This window comes from Microtus ochrogaster, chromosome 6 (assembly GCF_000317375.1).
Source record: "Microtus ochrogaster isolate Prairie Vole_2 chromosome 6, MicOch1.0, whole genome shotgun sequence".
Taxonomy (NCBI): domain Eukaryota; kingdom Metazoa; phylum Chordata; class Mammalia; order Rodentia; family Cricetidae; genus Microtus; species Microtus ochrogaster.
The window spans coordinates 38,231,844-38,243,871 of record NC_022013.1 but is presented as its reverse complement, the minus strand read 5'-3'; positions in this window follow the sequence as shown (position 1 = coordinate 38,243,871).

Below are 12,028 nucleotides of genomic sequence, written 5' to 3'. Positions count from 1 at the left end.
ATACAATAATAAACACAAACATATATTTCATTTCAATAAGCAGCATTCCCTTATAATTTGGAATTTTGTTGTTGTTTGGAAATTTTGTTGTTGTTTATTCATTTTGCTCTTGTTTTGTGATATGATCTTGAATTCACAGAATGTCAGATTGAACTCTTGAAATCTATCTAACAATACTCCTAATCACTACATTTCAAATGAACAGCACTTTAAGCAGTCAGCTCCAATATCATTGCATAACACTGAAACTCATTACACATTATTTCACAATAGTGGCTACAGAGAAGTCAAGTGATTTGGTTGAATCATTCATACGTACTTAAATTAACTGAACAAGTAGATGCTTCATCCATATATCACAGAATAATAAAATGTGCTGTCTTTAGCTCTGGCTTGACCAGGAAAGGTTGAAATAATAAAACATTAAACAATTGTTGTTGTTCAACAAAGTACAGAATACAAACCCAAGGTTGAGTACGAGGAGATGCTAAATCCATAGAGTTTAAAAATAGGTCTCTGTGCTGTTGTTTGGGCATTTTTACCCTGCTACACATCTCCAAATATCCGTGGAGTAATGTTTGAACAGCAATCCTTTGGTTTTTGTTATGAAGGAACACCTGTTTATCTTTTTCATAATTCATAGCCAGCTGCATCACACAATCAATTTTTGTAGAAGCTCACTGCTGAGTAAGCCCACTATGATATAATGGAATCGTATAAAAACTGTTTTCTAGCTACACACAATTTGCAATATACATCTCCTGCTGATTGGGGAAGTCTACTATTTTGTATTCATTTGTTTCTAGCCAGAAAAGGGTCACAGTATTTGTAAAAATAGTCTAAGTGGATGGCTAAATGATTGTAAATTAAACATTAAGTTGAAGAAAATACAAGTTTTAGAAACATAATCTAAAATGTCCAAGTGATTTCTCCATACTAGAAATAGTTTCAAATCATACTTCTCAGGACTGTTCTCTAAATCATCTTAATAGAAAGCTTTCTTAATCAGCCAACATAGTAGAACAGCTTTTGTATTGGGCATAATTAGCCATAAACAGTATTTGACATGATTATATTCTCAGGTAGTTAATCTTTCTAATTTTCCTAATTGTTTGTCATAAAGCAACTGATGAAATAATTACATTTTATGTTCAAGCATATTGAAAATATAAATATCAATAAAATTGGTTTAATGTTTTTAACATTGTTTAAAGACTAAATTTATGATAAAAATCCATGAATTCTTAAGATAAGAAGGTTGTAATGAATAACCTAAGGAGATATTAAAAATTCAGCAACATTACAATTTTGGATTAAATATGCACAATGCAAATATCTCACAAGATATTTGTTACTTATGAAGCTAACTCTATTTTAGTTAATTTTTGTATCACTTTATGTAAACAATGTTTTCTATTAAACTAATGGTGAAAATTTACAAATAAAAATAAGAGAATTGATAAAAGGTCCCCCATAAACTTTAGTTTAATTACATAAATATTAATGTAAGTATTTTAAAGTTCACAACTTACCGCTTGATTTGTTTCCAAGAGCATTTCTATTATTTGTAAAAACCATTTTATTTTAATGAATTCCCATAAAGCTGATGTACCTTTTTAACATATGTATGTTAAACATATGTTAAACATGTATATTAACAATTTTGATGTTTTGACTGCTGAAAGCATGAAGACACTTAAAGGGTATTAGCACACTCCTCACTTTCAATTTCCTCCTGGCCCTTTTCTGTTTTTGATATTCACTTCCCTTAATGTCATAAAACTTAGAAAATAGAACAAGGCCTGTTTATATTTTTAAAGTATCTAATATATCATTATCAGCTATAAGTACTGTGTTGCATGGTGAATCACCAGATCTTATTTATCTTGTGTAATTTTGCACTCTTTAAGATCACATCCTTACTCCCTTAACTCCAATATCCAGGAGGATAAATACATAATTTTCTTTGGGTTCACCTTCTTATGTAGCTTCTCTAGGATCACGAACTATAGGCTCAATGTCCTTTGTTTACGGCTAGAATTCACTTATGAGTGAGGATATACCATATTCCTCTTTTTGGGTCTGGGATATCTCACTCAGTAAAGTGTTAGTAGACAAGATCACCGGGTAAAAGTTGAGAGCAGGGGGTGGGGGTGGGTTGGGGAGAAGGTGATACGGGGAGAGAGAAGGGAGAAGGGGAGGATTAGGGAAAGCTTGGGGGAATGGGATGGTTGAGATGGAGGAAGGGTGGATATGGGAGCAGGGAAGAAGAAATCTTAACTAAGGCAGAGCTAGTTCCGGGACAGGAACCAAAAGCTACGGAGAAACCCTGTCTCGAAAAATCCCCCCCAAAAAAAGAAAAAAAAAATGAAACTAAGGCAGCCATTTTGGGGTTGGCAAGAGACTTGGCTCTAAAGAGGTTCTCAGGTGTCCAAGGGGATTTCCCCAGCAATGTCCGTAGGCAGCAGAGGAGAGGGTGCCTGAACTGGCCTTCTCCCATAGCCACACTGATGAATATCTTACATATCACCATAGAACCTTCATCTGGTGATGGATGGAGATAGAGACAGAGACCCACATTGGAGCACTGGACTGAACTCCCAAGGCCCAGATGAAGAGCTGAAGGAAGGAGAACATGAGCTAGTAAGTCAGGACCTCGAGCGTCCACCCATGGAGACAGTGGGACTGATCTAATGGGAGCTCACCAAGGCCAGCTGAACTGGGACTGAGGGAGGATATGATCAAACCAGACTCTCTGAATGTGGCTGACAATGAGGGTGGACTGAGAAGCCAATGATAATGACAGTGGATTTTGATTCTACTGCATATACTGACTTTTTGGGAGCCTGGTCTTTTTGGATGCACACCTTCCTAGACCTGGATGGAGGAGAGGGCCTTGAACTTCCCACAGGGCAGGGTATCCTGACTTCTCTTAGGACTGGAGAGGGAGGTGGAGGGGGGGGGAGTGGGAAGGAAATGGGAGGATGGGAGGAGGTAGAAATTTTTAATAAATAAATAAAATAAAAAAGAAAAAACAAAACAAAACAAAACAAAAACCCTGCCCTTCTATTCAATGCATTCATGAAGTGGATTAGACTCAAATATATGTGGCATCATGGATTTTATTTTTTGGTGAAGTCCACTGAACTCATTCATGGGATCGCAAATTTTGCAATGTTTTTCCTGCCTCTTATTCGATGTTTTCTGAGACTCAGGTACAGGGGTGTTTTTGTAGTTGTTGTCGCTGGAATTGGGCTCTACAACTCTGCATTTTGACTGGTTGTGATTTTGTTTATATCAAATTGTGATGATATACTGTTTGTGATCTAACAAATAAAGCTTGCCTGAAGATCAGATTGCAGAGTTAAACCACTAGTCAGCCAAAGATTAAAGCCAACAACTTTGATCCCAGAACTCTGGAGGCAGAGGCGGATGGATCTCTGTGAGTTCAATGCCACCCTGGGCTCCACTAGATTGATATAATTATGAATAGAAACAGAGCCAGGTAGTGGAGGCTCACACTATTAATACCTGTACTTGGGAGACATATACCTTTAATTCCAGCACTAGGTACGTAGAAACAGAAAGGAATATGACTGGGGTGGTCACAGAGAGGAATATAAGGCAGAAGGAGACTGGAGCTCAAAGCATTCAGTCTGAGGATTCATAGGGAAAGAATATCCCATTCGTTCTGAGGATTCAGTAGAGGTAAGAATTAATAGCCGGTTGTTCTGCTTCTCTGATCTTTCAACATTAACCCCTATATCAAACTCTGGATTGTCATTATTAAGACCAATTAGAATTTGTGCTGCATTATACCCACAAATGTGGCTATATAACATTCTTAAAATTTGTATTTTCTCTTTCCCTTTTATTAAACATACATTTCCGTTTTATACAATATAAACTGAAGGTGACTTATGCATTAAAACCTAAGCTTACATCAAATTTATATTCTCATCATTGTATGTCTTTACATTTTCCCATGAAAACCAATTAATTCATATGTATGTTAATGCATTTCAACATATATACATATGTTATATTTGGTATCAGAAGTTTGAGGTGGTGTCTCATTGTGGTTTGATCTATATTTATTTGACAACTAACAATTTCTAGTCAATTTTGTCTTTCTAAAATGTCTACTTGTGTTCTTGGTCTATTTTCTCATCAGTTTTTTTAATGTTCTTAATCATTTGTAAACATTGCCTTTATTTCTGAGATATTACCATAGTGTTAACTTTATAATTTTCAATGAATTCTCTCAATATACACACTGAGAGGTGTGCATTGTCTGAGTTGTATTCCTGCTCTTTTGATAAATATTCAAAAAAAAAAACCAACAACAACAACTAAATGGAAAATGGCTGATTTTGTCCCAGTGTTCCATGTAACAATCTATCACATCACATCCATGATTAGAGCGTAGAAATGAACGAATGCTTGTGCTTAGTTATCTTCCTCTTTTTATAAAAGCTAGGTTCTATCTGGGGATGTTGCTACACACAGTGAGGGAGTCTTCCCACATGAGCTAATGTAATCTCTGTCTTCTTTATTAGTTATGTCTGGAGGTCATCTCCCATGTGATCTATTACTCCTAAAGTTAATCATTTATAGTTATTATCACACACACACACACACACACACACACACACACACACATATATATATATATTTAGTTCATTATTACCTTTGCTCCAAGAGCTTTAAAAATTAAATGCTACTAATTTATTTTATATTTGTTGAATGTCCTAAGGAAAACACTGTTTGTGGCCAATTCTAGTGAGTTTTTCTCCAAATCCCTCTGTCTCTCTGTCTTTCTGTCTCTCTATCTCTCCATCTCTCTCTATCTATCTACCTATCTTTCTCTCTCTCTCCCTCTCCTCTTTCTCTCTGTGTTTACTTATCTTTACATGTGCTCAATGTAGTCTTCATGTGTGTAAATGCATATGTTTGTGTAAGTGCATATGTATGTGAGTTGCTATAAGTCAAAGGTCAATGTTGAATAGCCATCTGTAGTATCCTTATTATGTTTACATTATCTTTAATTTTTTGAGATTATGACATAATAAAATTGTTTGTCTGTTCTCTTGCTCTTCCAAAGCTTCCCTATATACCTTATAGCTCTGTCTAAATTCATGACTTCCTTTTTTGTTAATTGTCATTACATGCACACAAATTATACATGTGTGTGTATTTTTATGTATATACATATATTTTTTATGATTGCATAGATGCAGTCTATTCATTCTGTGTAATGTTATATGTATGCATATTTAATGGACTAACCATTTGCTATTGAATAACCATTTGGTATGTTCTTTCCTGAGGAAGATTATTTCTTCTGGTCCCAGCATTCTCTAGTTGCCTGCAGTTCCTTTTGAAGCAAACAGAAATCATTACAGAAAAGCACAAATAATTAGATTGGCAAGTAGCAGAGCTTAGTTTTCATGGATCTATCTCCAAAAATCTCCTACCCTTAAAGATTAAGAATCAATAAGGAAGAGAGATTGAAAATATGGTAAGAGCTAGTGGAGTAGGGGATAAGTGCGAGAGTGTGGTCCCTAGTTATGTCACAAACTATGCACATAAATTCAACCAACATGACTGCCAAAACTGGAGCTGAAAAAGAACAACAGAGATGTTAAGGTTGAAAAGAGAAAGCCAACACAGCTTCAAATTTCAACCTCTTCTAATCGTTTATGGACTGTAGAGTTAATAAATGGAACTAGAGCTTATGGATTTGGTTAGATTTTTTGTTCACTAACTTCTTGATCAGTTCATATTATATAAAAATAGTAAATTAAAATATTATTGAAAAATATTCTAGAAATTAAGATGATAAAATATACTCTAATTTTCATTAGCTCTATTAATTTATTTGGTATTAATTAAAATGTGTTAACAGGTAGATAATTCATTTTTGTTTATTTTTTATTGTTTTTGTTCATTTTACAGATTAACCACAGTTCCCCCCCTCTCCCTTTCTCCTGCCAAGTCATGGGTGGGGAACTATGCCCTGCCCCCATCCACTCCTCTGAGAGGGTAAGACCTAACATGGAGATCCAACTAAGCCTGGAAATCATCAAGTTGAGGCAGACCAAATCAGAGCATCAAGCCAGAGCAAGGTATCCCACCATATAGAATGAGCTACAAAAAGCCCATTTATGCAGCAGGGATAAATTCTGGTCCCAATGCCAGGGGTCCCACAAGAAGACCAAGCCACACAGCAGTAACCCAGATGCAGAAAGCTTAGTTTAGTCCCATGTAGGCTCCCCAGCTGTCAGTTCATAGTTCATGAGCTCCCCCTTGCTTGGTTCAGTTGTTAGTGACACATTTAACAGTAACCTTAATATTGCTTTCTATTATGGCATTGTTATTTAAATTTTCCCTTATACTTTGGAGGTAATTAATTTTCTTAGGATTGAGATAATTCTGATTTTTAATTGAAGTAGTAAAAACAGAAACAACTTTTAAAATCTATAGAAAAAATAATCTTCATGAGTTTATACTACCTTATACTACCTGGAAAAAGCTTATGCAACCTGATAAAACAGTAAAATGTTTATTACCACCTCTAGTTGAAATACAAGCAACTAAAAATATACAAGAGCTAGCCAATAAGCTCTTAATGAGAAGGAAGATTTGAATGATCCATAAAGTGATATTTGATATAAGTATGGTACAACAAGAAAGACATCAAATGAGCAATAATAGAAACTGTGTGGTTAAAAGGTAAAGATAAATTTGTATCAAACATATCTTCTTATTTATAGATTCAGACTTCGAAAGTCTGAAATGTCATGTAGAACCTGAACTGACTTGTCCTTTCATAGTTAAAGATGTAGTGACTACTATATATCTTTTTTCTTTTACTTGTAGACATCAATAAGGAAGTGTCATTTGGACACATAACCTGTAGTTCAGTGATATTTGAAGCAATAACCAAGACAGTTTACTGAGGTGCTAATGGCAAAGTAGTATATAGAATATAGATACCCATATTTAGTGAGGCAAAGCCCAGCAGCAGGAGACTTCATCTCCCTAAAACTTGATGTGATTTCAAAGCTATATATGTTAATCTTTAGAAATTTTTACTTACTTGTATTAATTTGTTGTTGTCCAAATATAGCAGAACCTATATGAAGTATAATCAAAATAAGAAGGAACTAATAAATTCAGTGTAAAAATGCATAAAATCTGGTGGGATTAACAGCTCATTAGATACTTTGAAAGATACAAGTATTAACATTTTTTCTAACTGCAAATATTAAATGAATTTTAAGTTTTGAAACTAATTTTAAAATAGCTTTACATTCATCGATCATGTGTAATATGAGTTTTGTTTTTCTGTTTTGACAAAATTCAACACCCCTTTATGATAAAGGCTTTGGAGAGGTTAGGGATATAAGGATCATACCTAAATACAATAAAAGCAATATATAGCAAGCCAACAGCTAATATCAAATTAAATGGAGAGAAACTCAAAACCATTCCACTAAAATCAGGAACAAGACAAGGCTGTCCACTCTCACCAAATCTCTTCAACATAGTGCTTGAAGTTTTAGCAATAGCAATAAGACAACATAAGGAGATCAAGGGGATTCGAATCAGAAAGGAAGAAGTCAAACTTTCATTATTTGCAGATGATATGATAGTGTACATTAGTGACCCCCAAAACTCCACCTACAGCTGATAAATAACTTCAGTGATGTGGCAGGTTACAAGATAAACTCAAAAAAAAAATTCGCCCTCCTATACACAAAGATAGAGAAGCAGAGAGGGAATTCAGAGAAACTTCACCTTTCATGATAGCCACAAATAGCATAAAGTATTTTGGGATTACCTTAACTAAGAAAGTGAAAGATCTATTTGACAAGAACAATAAGTCTTTGAAGAAAGAAATTGAAGAGGACACCAGAAAATGGAAAGATCTCCCATGCTCTTGGATGGGTAGAATCAACATAGTAAAAATGGCAATTCTACCAAAGGCAATCTATAAATTCAATGAATCCCCATTAAAATCCCAACAAAATTCTTCACAGACCTTGAGAGAACAATAATCAACTTTATATGGAAAAAAAACAGGATACCCAAAACAATTTTATACAATAAAGGAACTTCCGGAGGCATTGCCATCCCTGAATTCAAACTCCTTTTCATTCATAATTATTTCATTTTGAATATTACATTCTAAATTGTGAGCATAGATATTATTAAGAAAAGGTGAAGTATGTCTGTTAATTAATATTTTCAGGTTTCTGGAAAATGTGTACAATATACTTTAATTTTTATTTTTCAATTCAAAATACCAATTTTCATTATAAAGAATATCATAGACTATAAATCTTATATTCTAAATTTAACTCACAAAATCAACTATTCTAATGCAATATATTATCCTGTGAAAAATATGAGTACTATAAATCCAAATATGTAGCCTCATATATTTTATCCCCACTAAATCTGTGTTGTCTGTAATGCCATAAAGTAAGACTGTAATCATCAAGAAGGATGCTTTCTCACTATCTCATAACTATGTGATTTTGAACAAATTCTTTCAGCCCTTCAGGCTGATTTTTCTCATTTTGAAAACGACAGTTATATTAGCAAAAACTCCTCAGAGTCGTGAAAATTAAGTGACACTTTATGTAAAATAACAAGCAAAGACAATTCAACTTTGTTAGATGTGTATTTCAAAATGTAGTTAAATGAAATAAGTTGAAAACAATTTACTCAAGACACGATGAAAACAACATGTATTTTATTTTTTACATACAGAAGATTAAATCTTGAGTTTCACATTGCTAGGCAATCTCTCTGTTGCCAAACTACACCCTTAGTCTATTCATTCAAAATGCATCCATTAATTTCAAAACCAGATGCAGGAAAACACACTATTCATTTGTCCACAAGTGAAGGTCATCTGTCACCAAAAGGGGAGGTTAGACATTCATATACTGTTTATAAAATAAAACGTCAAAACTCAAAGAAGACATTTTGACAATTTTGTCTAACAAGTAAATAAACTTCCATGAACATTAATATTGAACCTTTAGCCATACTAGATAAGATTATCAAATAGAGTTAAAAAATGATTTATTTTAAAATTAGTCATCTAAAGTCCAGTACAAATAAAATATTTTATTATGGCTTCACCAGGAGAACTTTGGAATCACCACCTGATTTCAAAGAATTTACAATAGGGTAATGAAACAGAAACATAAGCAATCATTAGAAAACTGTTAAAAATATTGAACTATTAGAGAGCAAGGACTTTTACAAAAGTGACTGTTAATACTAGACTGACAAGCGACGATAGAGTGTACTGGGGAAAGTGGGGTGGAAAAACTAACATAAATCATCAAGGGAGCATGGGCAGTTTCAAGGCTATGTACACCTGTGTATCTCTGCAAGCTGATGCTTTTACTCTTAGTGTGTAGAAATGAAATATCAGGAGTTGAGGACACTCCATTGTATCTACTGAAAGTTAATGATTATATAATATTATTTTAAAATCTCATTGATAATTCAGAACTTATTTATAATTTCACTACTTGTTTTGGGACAGTTTGTGTCACTGAAGGGTCCATTTCAAGATGTTATAGTGATATATAAGTCTATACATTTACATATATACATGTAATAACAGTTAATAAAAACAGATGTCTTAATTTTGAAGGAAAGTATGTATGGGGGGATATATGGAAGGCTTGGCCAAAGGTAAGAAAACGGAGATATGTTGTAGTAATTAAATTACAATCTCAAAAATGTAAAACCACAAAAGGTGTAGATGAAAGGATGAAAGGCTGTAAATAATAAATTATTTTGTGCTATAATGGTGGTATAAGACAAGGTTTGAGCAGATTAATGATATCTAACAGTTGGTAAGATAACGCATTAATTTAGAAATGCCTATTTTCACCCATAGATTTGTAAGTCTCGTAAAGCTAAAAAGTGATAGTACATCAGCAGAAGTATGTCTTTTAAGAACTTGTTCATGTTCTCGAATCATGAAAGCACTGTCTCACTGACTGTTCTCCAGCCCCCATAAGAAAGAAAGACTTCCTACTATCCCATACTTAGTAAAGGTACATCACTTACCAATGGTAAATATGATATTAAAACATTTGGAGAATATATACCCAAACCATAGCACATAGATTCACAGTTGTTATATTTTGATTTTTTTCTGGAAATTTTAAACATTGCCTTATATGATTGCAATGTCTGAAAGTTCAGTGGTCTGGCCCCTGGAAATTAAATATCCAAGAAGGCTAATGGTGTAGATACAGTAAAATTCAGACCTAGAAAGCACGGCTTTCATGTGTTACACCACCTGATCTAGCTTAAACCTCAGTAGAAGTTTCAATGACAGATGACCAATACTAAAAATGATGTCTTGGAGCAGATCTTGTAGGCCAAATATGCTTTTTTCTATCTTCTTGTTGTAGTCTATAGTTCAGTGGATTAGGAGATACACAGTTACATATTATGACTTGCTTCTTCACTCAATTTATAATTCAAATGATAATCTTTTCTATAACCCTCATAGATTAACCATACACACTGTATTCTGAGTAGTTATGCTTTATTACTCTAATAAAATTGCCATATAATACCATTTTTTGCTTTTTAAATTACAGAAAAAACAGAAAATTTTTGGAACAAATCTCTGACTGTGACTTATCACTTGACTACGTGTAAAGTATACAAAAAAATCTCAATAAATTAAAAACAAACCAGTAAGAGATGTTTTTTTTAATAGACTAACTTTATTTGCTTTCTCTCCCTTGTCCTTTTTTAAAATAAAATAAACCTTGTCTTCAAATCATTAAGTCTGGTAAAGAAGATAGCCGTTCAGAAAGTGATGAGGAAGGAAGTGAGACAAAGGATTGATGTATACCTGAGAAAGGTGAATGAGGAAAACTCCCTTAGCATCTACCCTTCAATGATGTCAGAGACTGGGCAGTAAATACAAACAGTGAGAGTCAATGTAGAAGAGAGAATCTACTGTGCCCTAATGTAAGAATAGAGATTCCAAGTCCAGCAAAGAGGAGAATTATGGGAATTTATAAATGCTTTCTTCATGTTAGGACATAAATATTTGTGTGAAAAGATACTTTCATGAATGAAATGTCCTCAAAGATTATAACTGATTGAATTTACCATTACTCATGAATATAAGCTATGATAACGTTTGATCCCAATATAACAAAATACATCACAGAGACAAATTAATTTTGAGTGTATCTACAACATATATTCAAGACTACTCAGTAGTCTTTTACAGTATATTAGTTCATGTATGTTGTAATATATACCCAAAGTACCTATGTTTACTCAATAATAAATTTTAGCATGATTTAGTGAATCTTTCAAGAGGTCATGTACTGAAATTTATCTTCCATTATGAAGTGTTAGGGGATATAAATTAAATAAAACTATGGTGTTTAGAAAGAACTAGTATAAAAGAGATTTTCAAAATACCTTTATTGCTTGCATACACATACACATACATACAATACACTCTATATTTTCAAATGGAATAGTCAATGCCACCTAAGGAACCTGAAAATGTCTCTCATTACATTTCCATATTAGTATATTGACAGTATGTAAATTAGAAATAAGTACATTTCTCCACTTTTTGAAAATACTCAGTCATGGGTAGTTTGTTGTAATAATGCAAAACAGAGTAGCATGTTCACCAGATCTGTGCTTTAGCCTAAAAAATGATCTCTATTTATAGAGAAAAAGCTTACTAACCCATTTCCCAAATCAGTTTTGGTAGGCATAGTTCATCTCTGTGCAGGATTTAATTTTACTAATGCAAAAGCTATAAAATGTTTCATTTCCTAAATTATAAATTACATAGGAAAATAAGGATGAACATGCCAAAATACTTCAAAATTTAATGATCTTACTGGCTATTAACATGCTTAACTTGAGTAGGATAATTTAGTTCCGTACATATAATTATTCCAGTATAATGTGGTTCCCAGTAATATAAAATGACTGTATATCA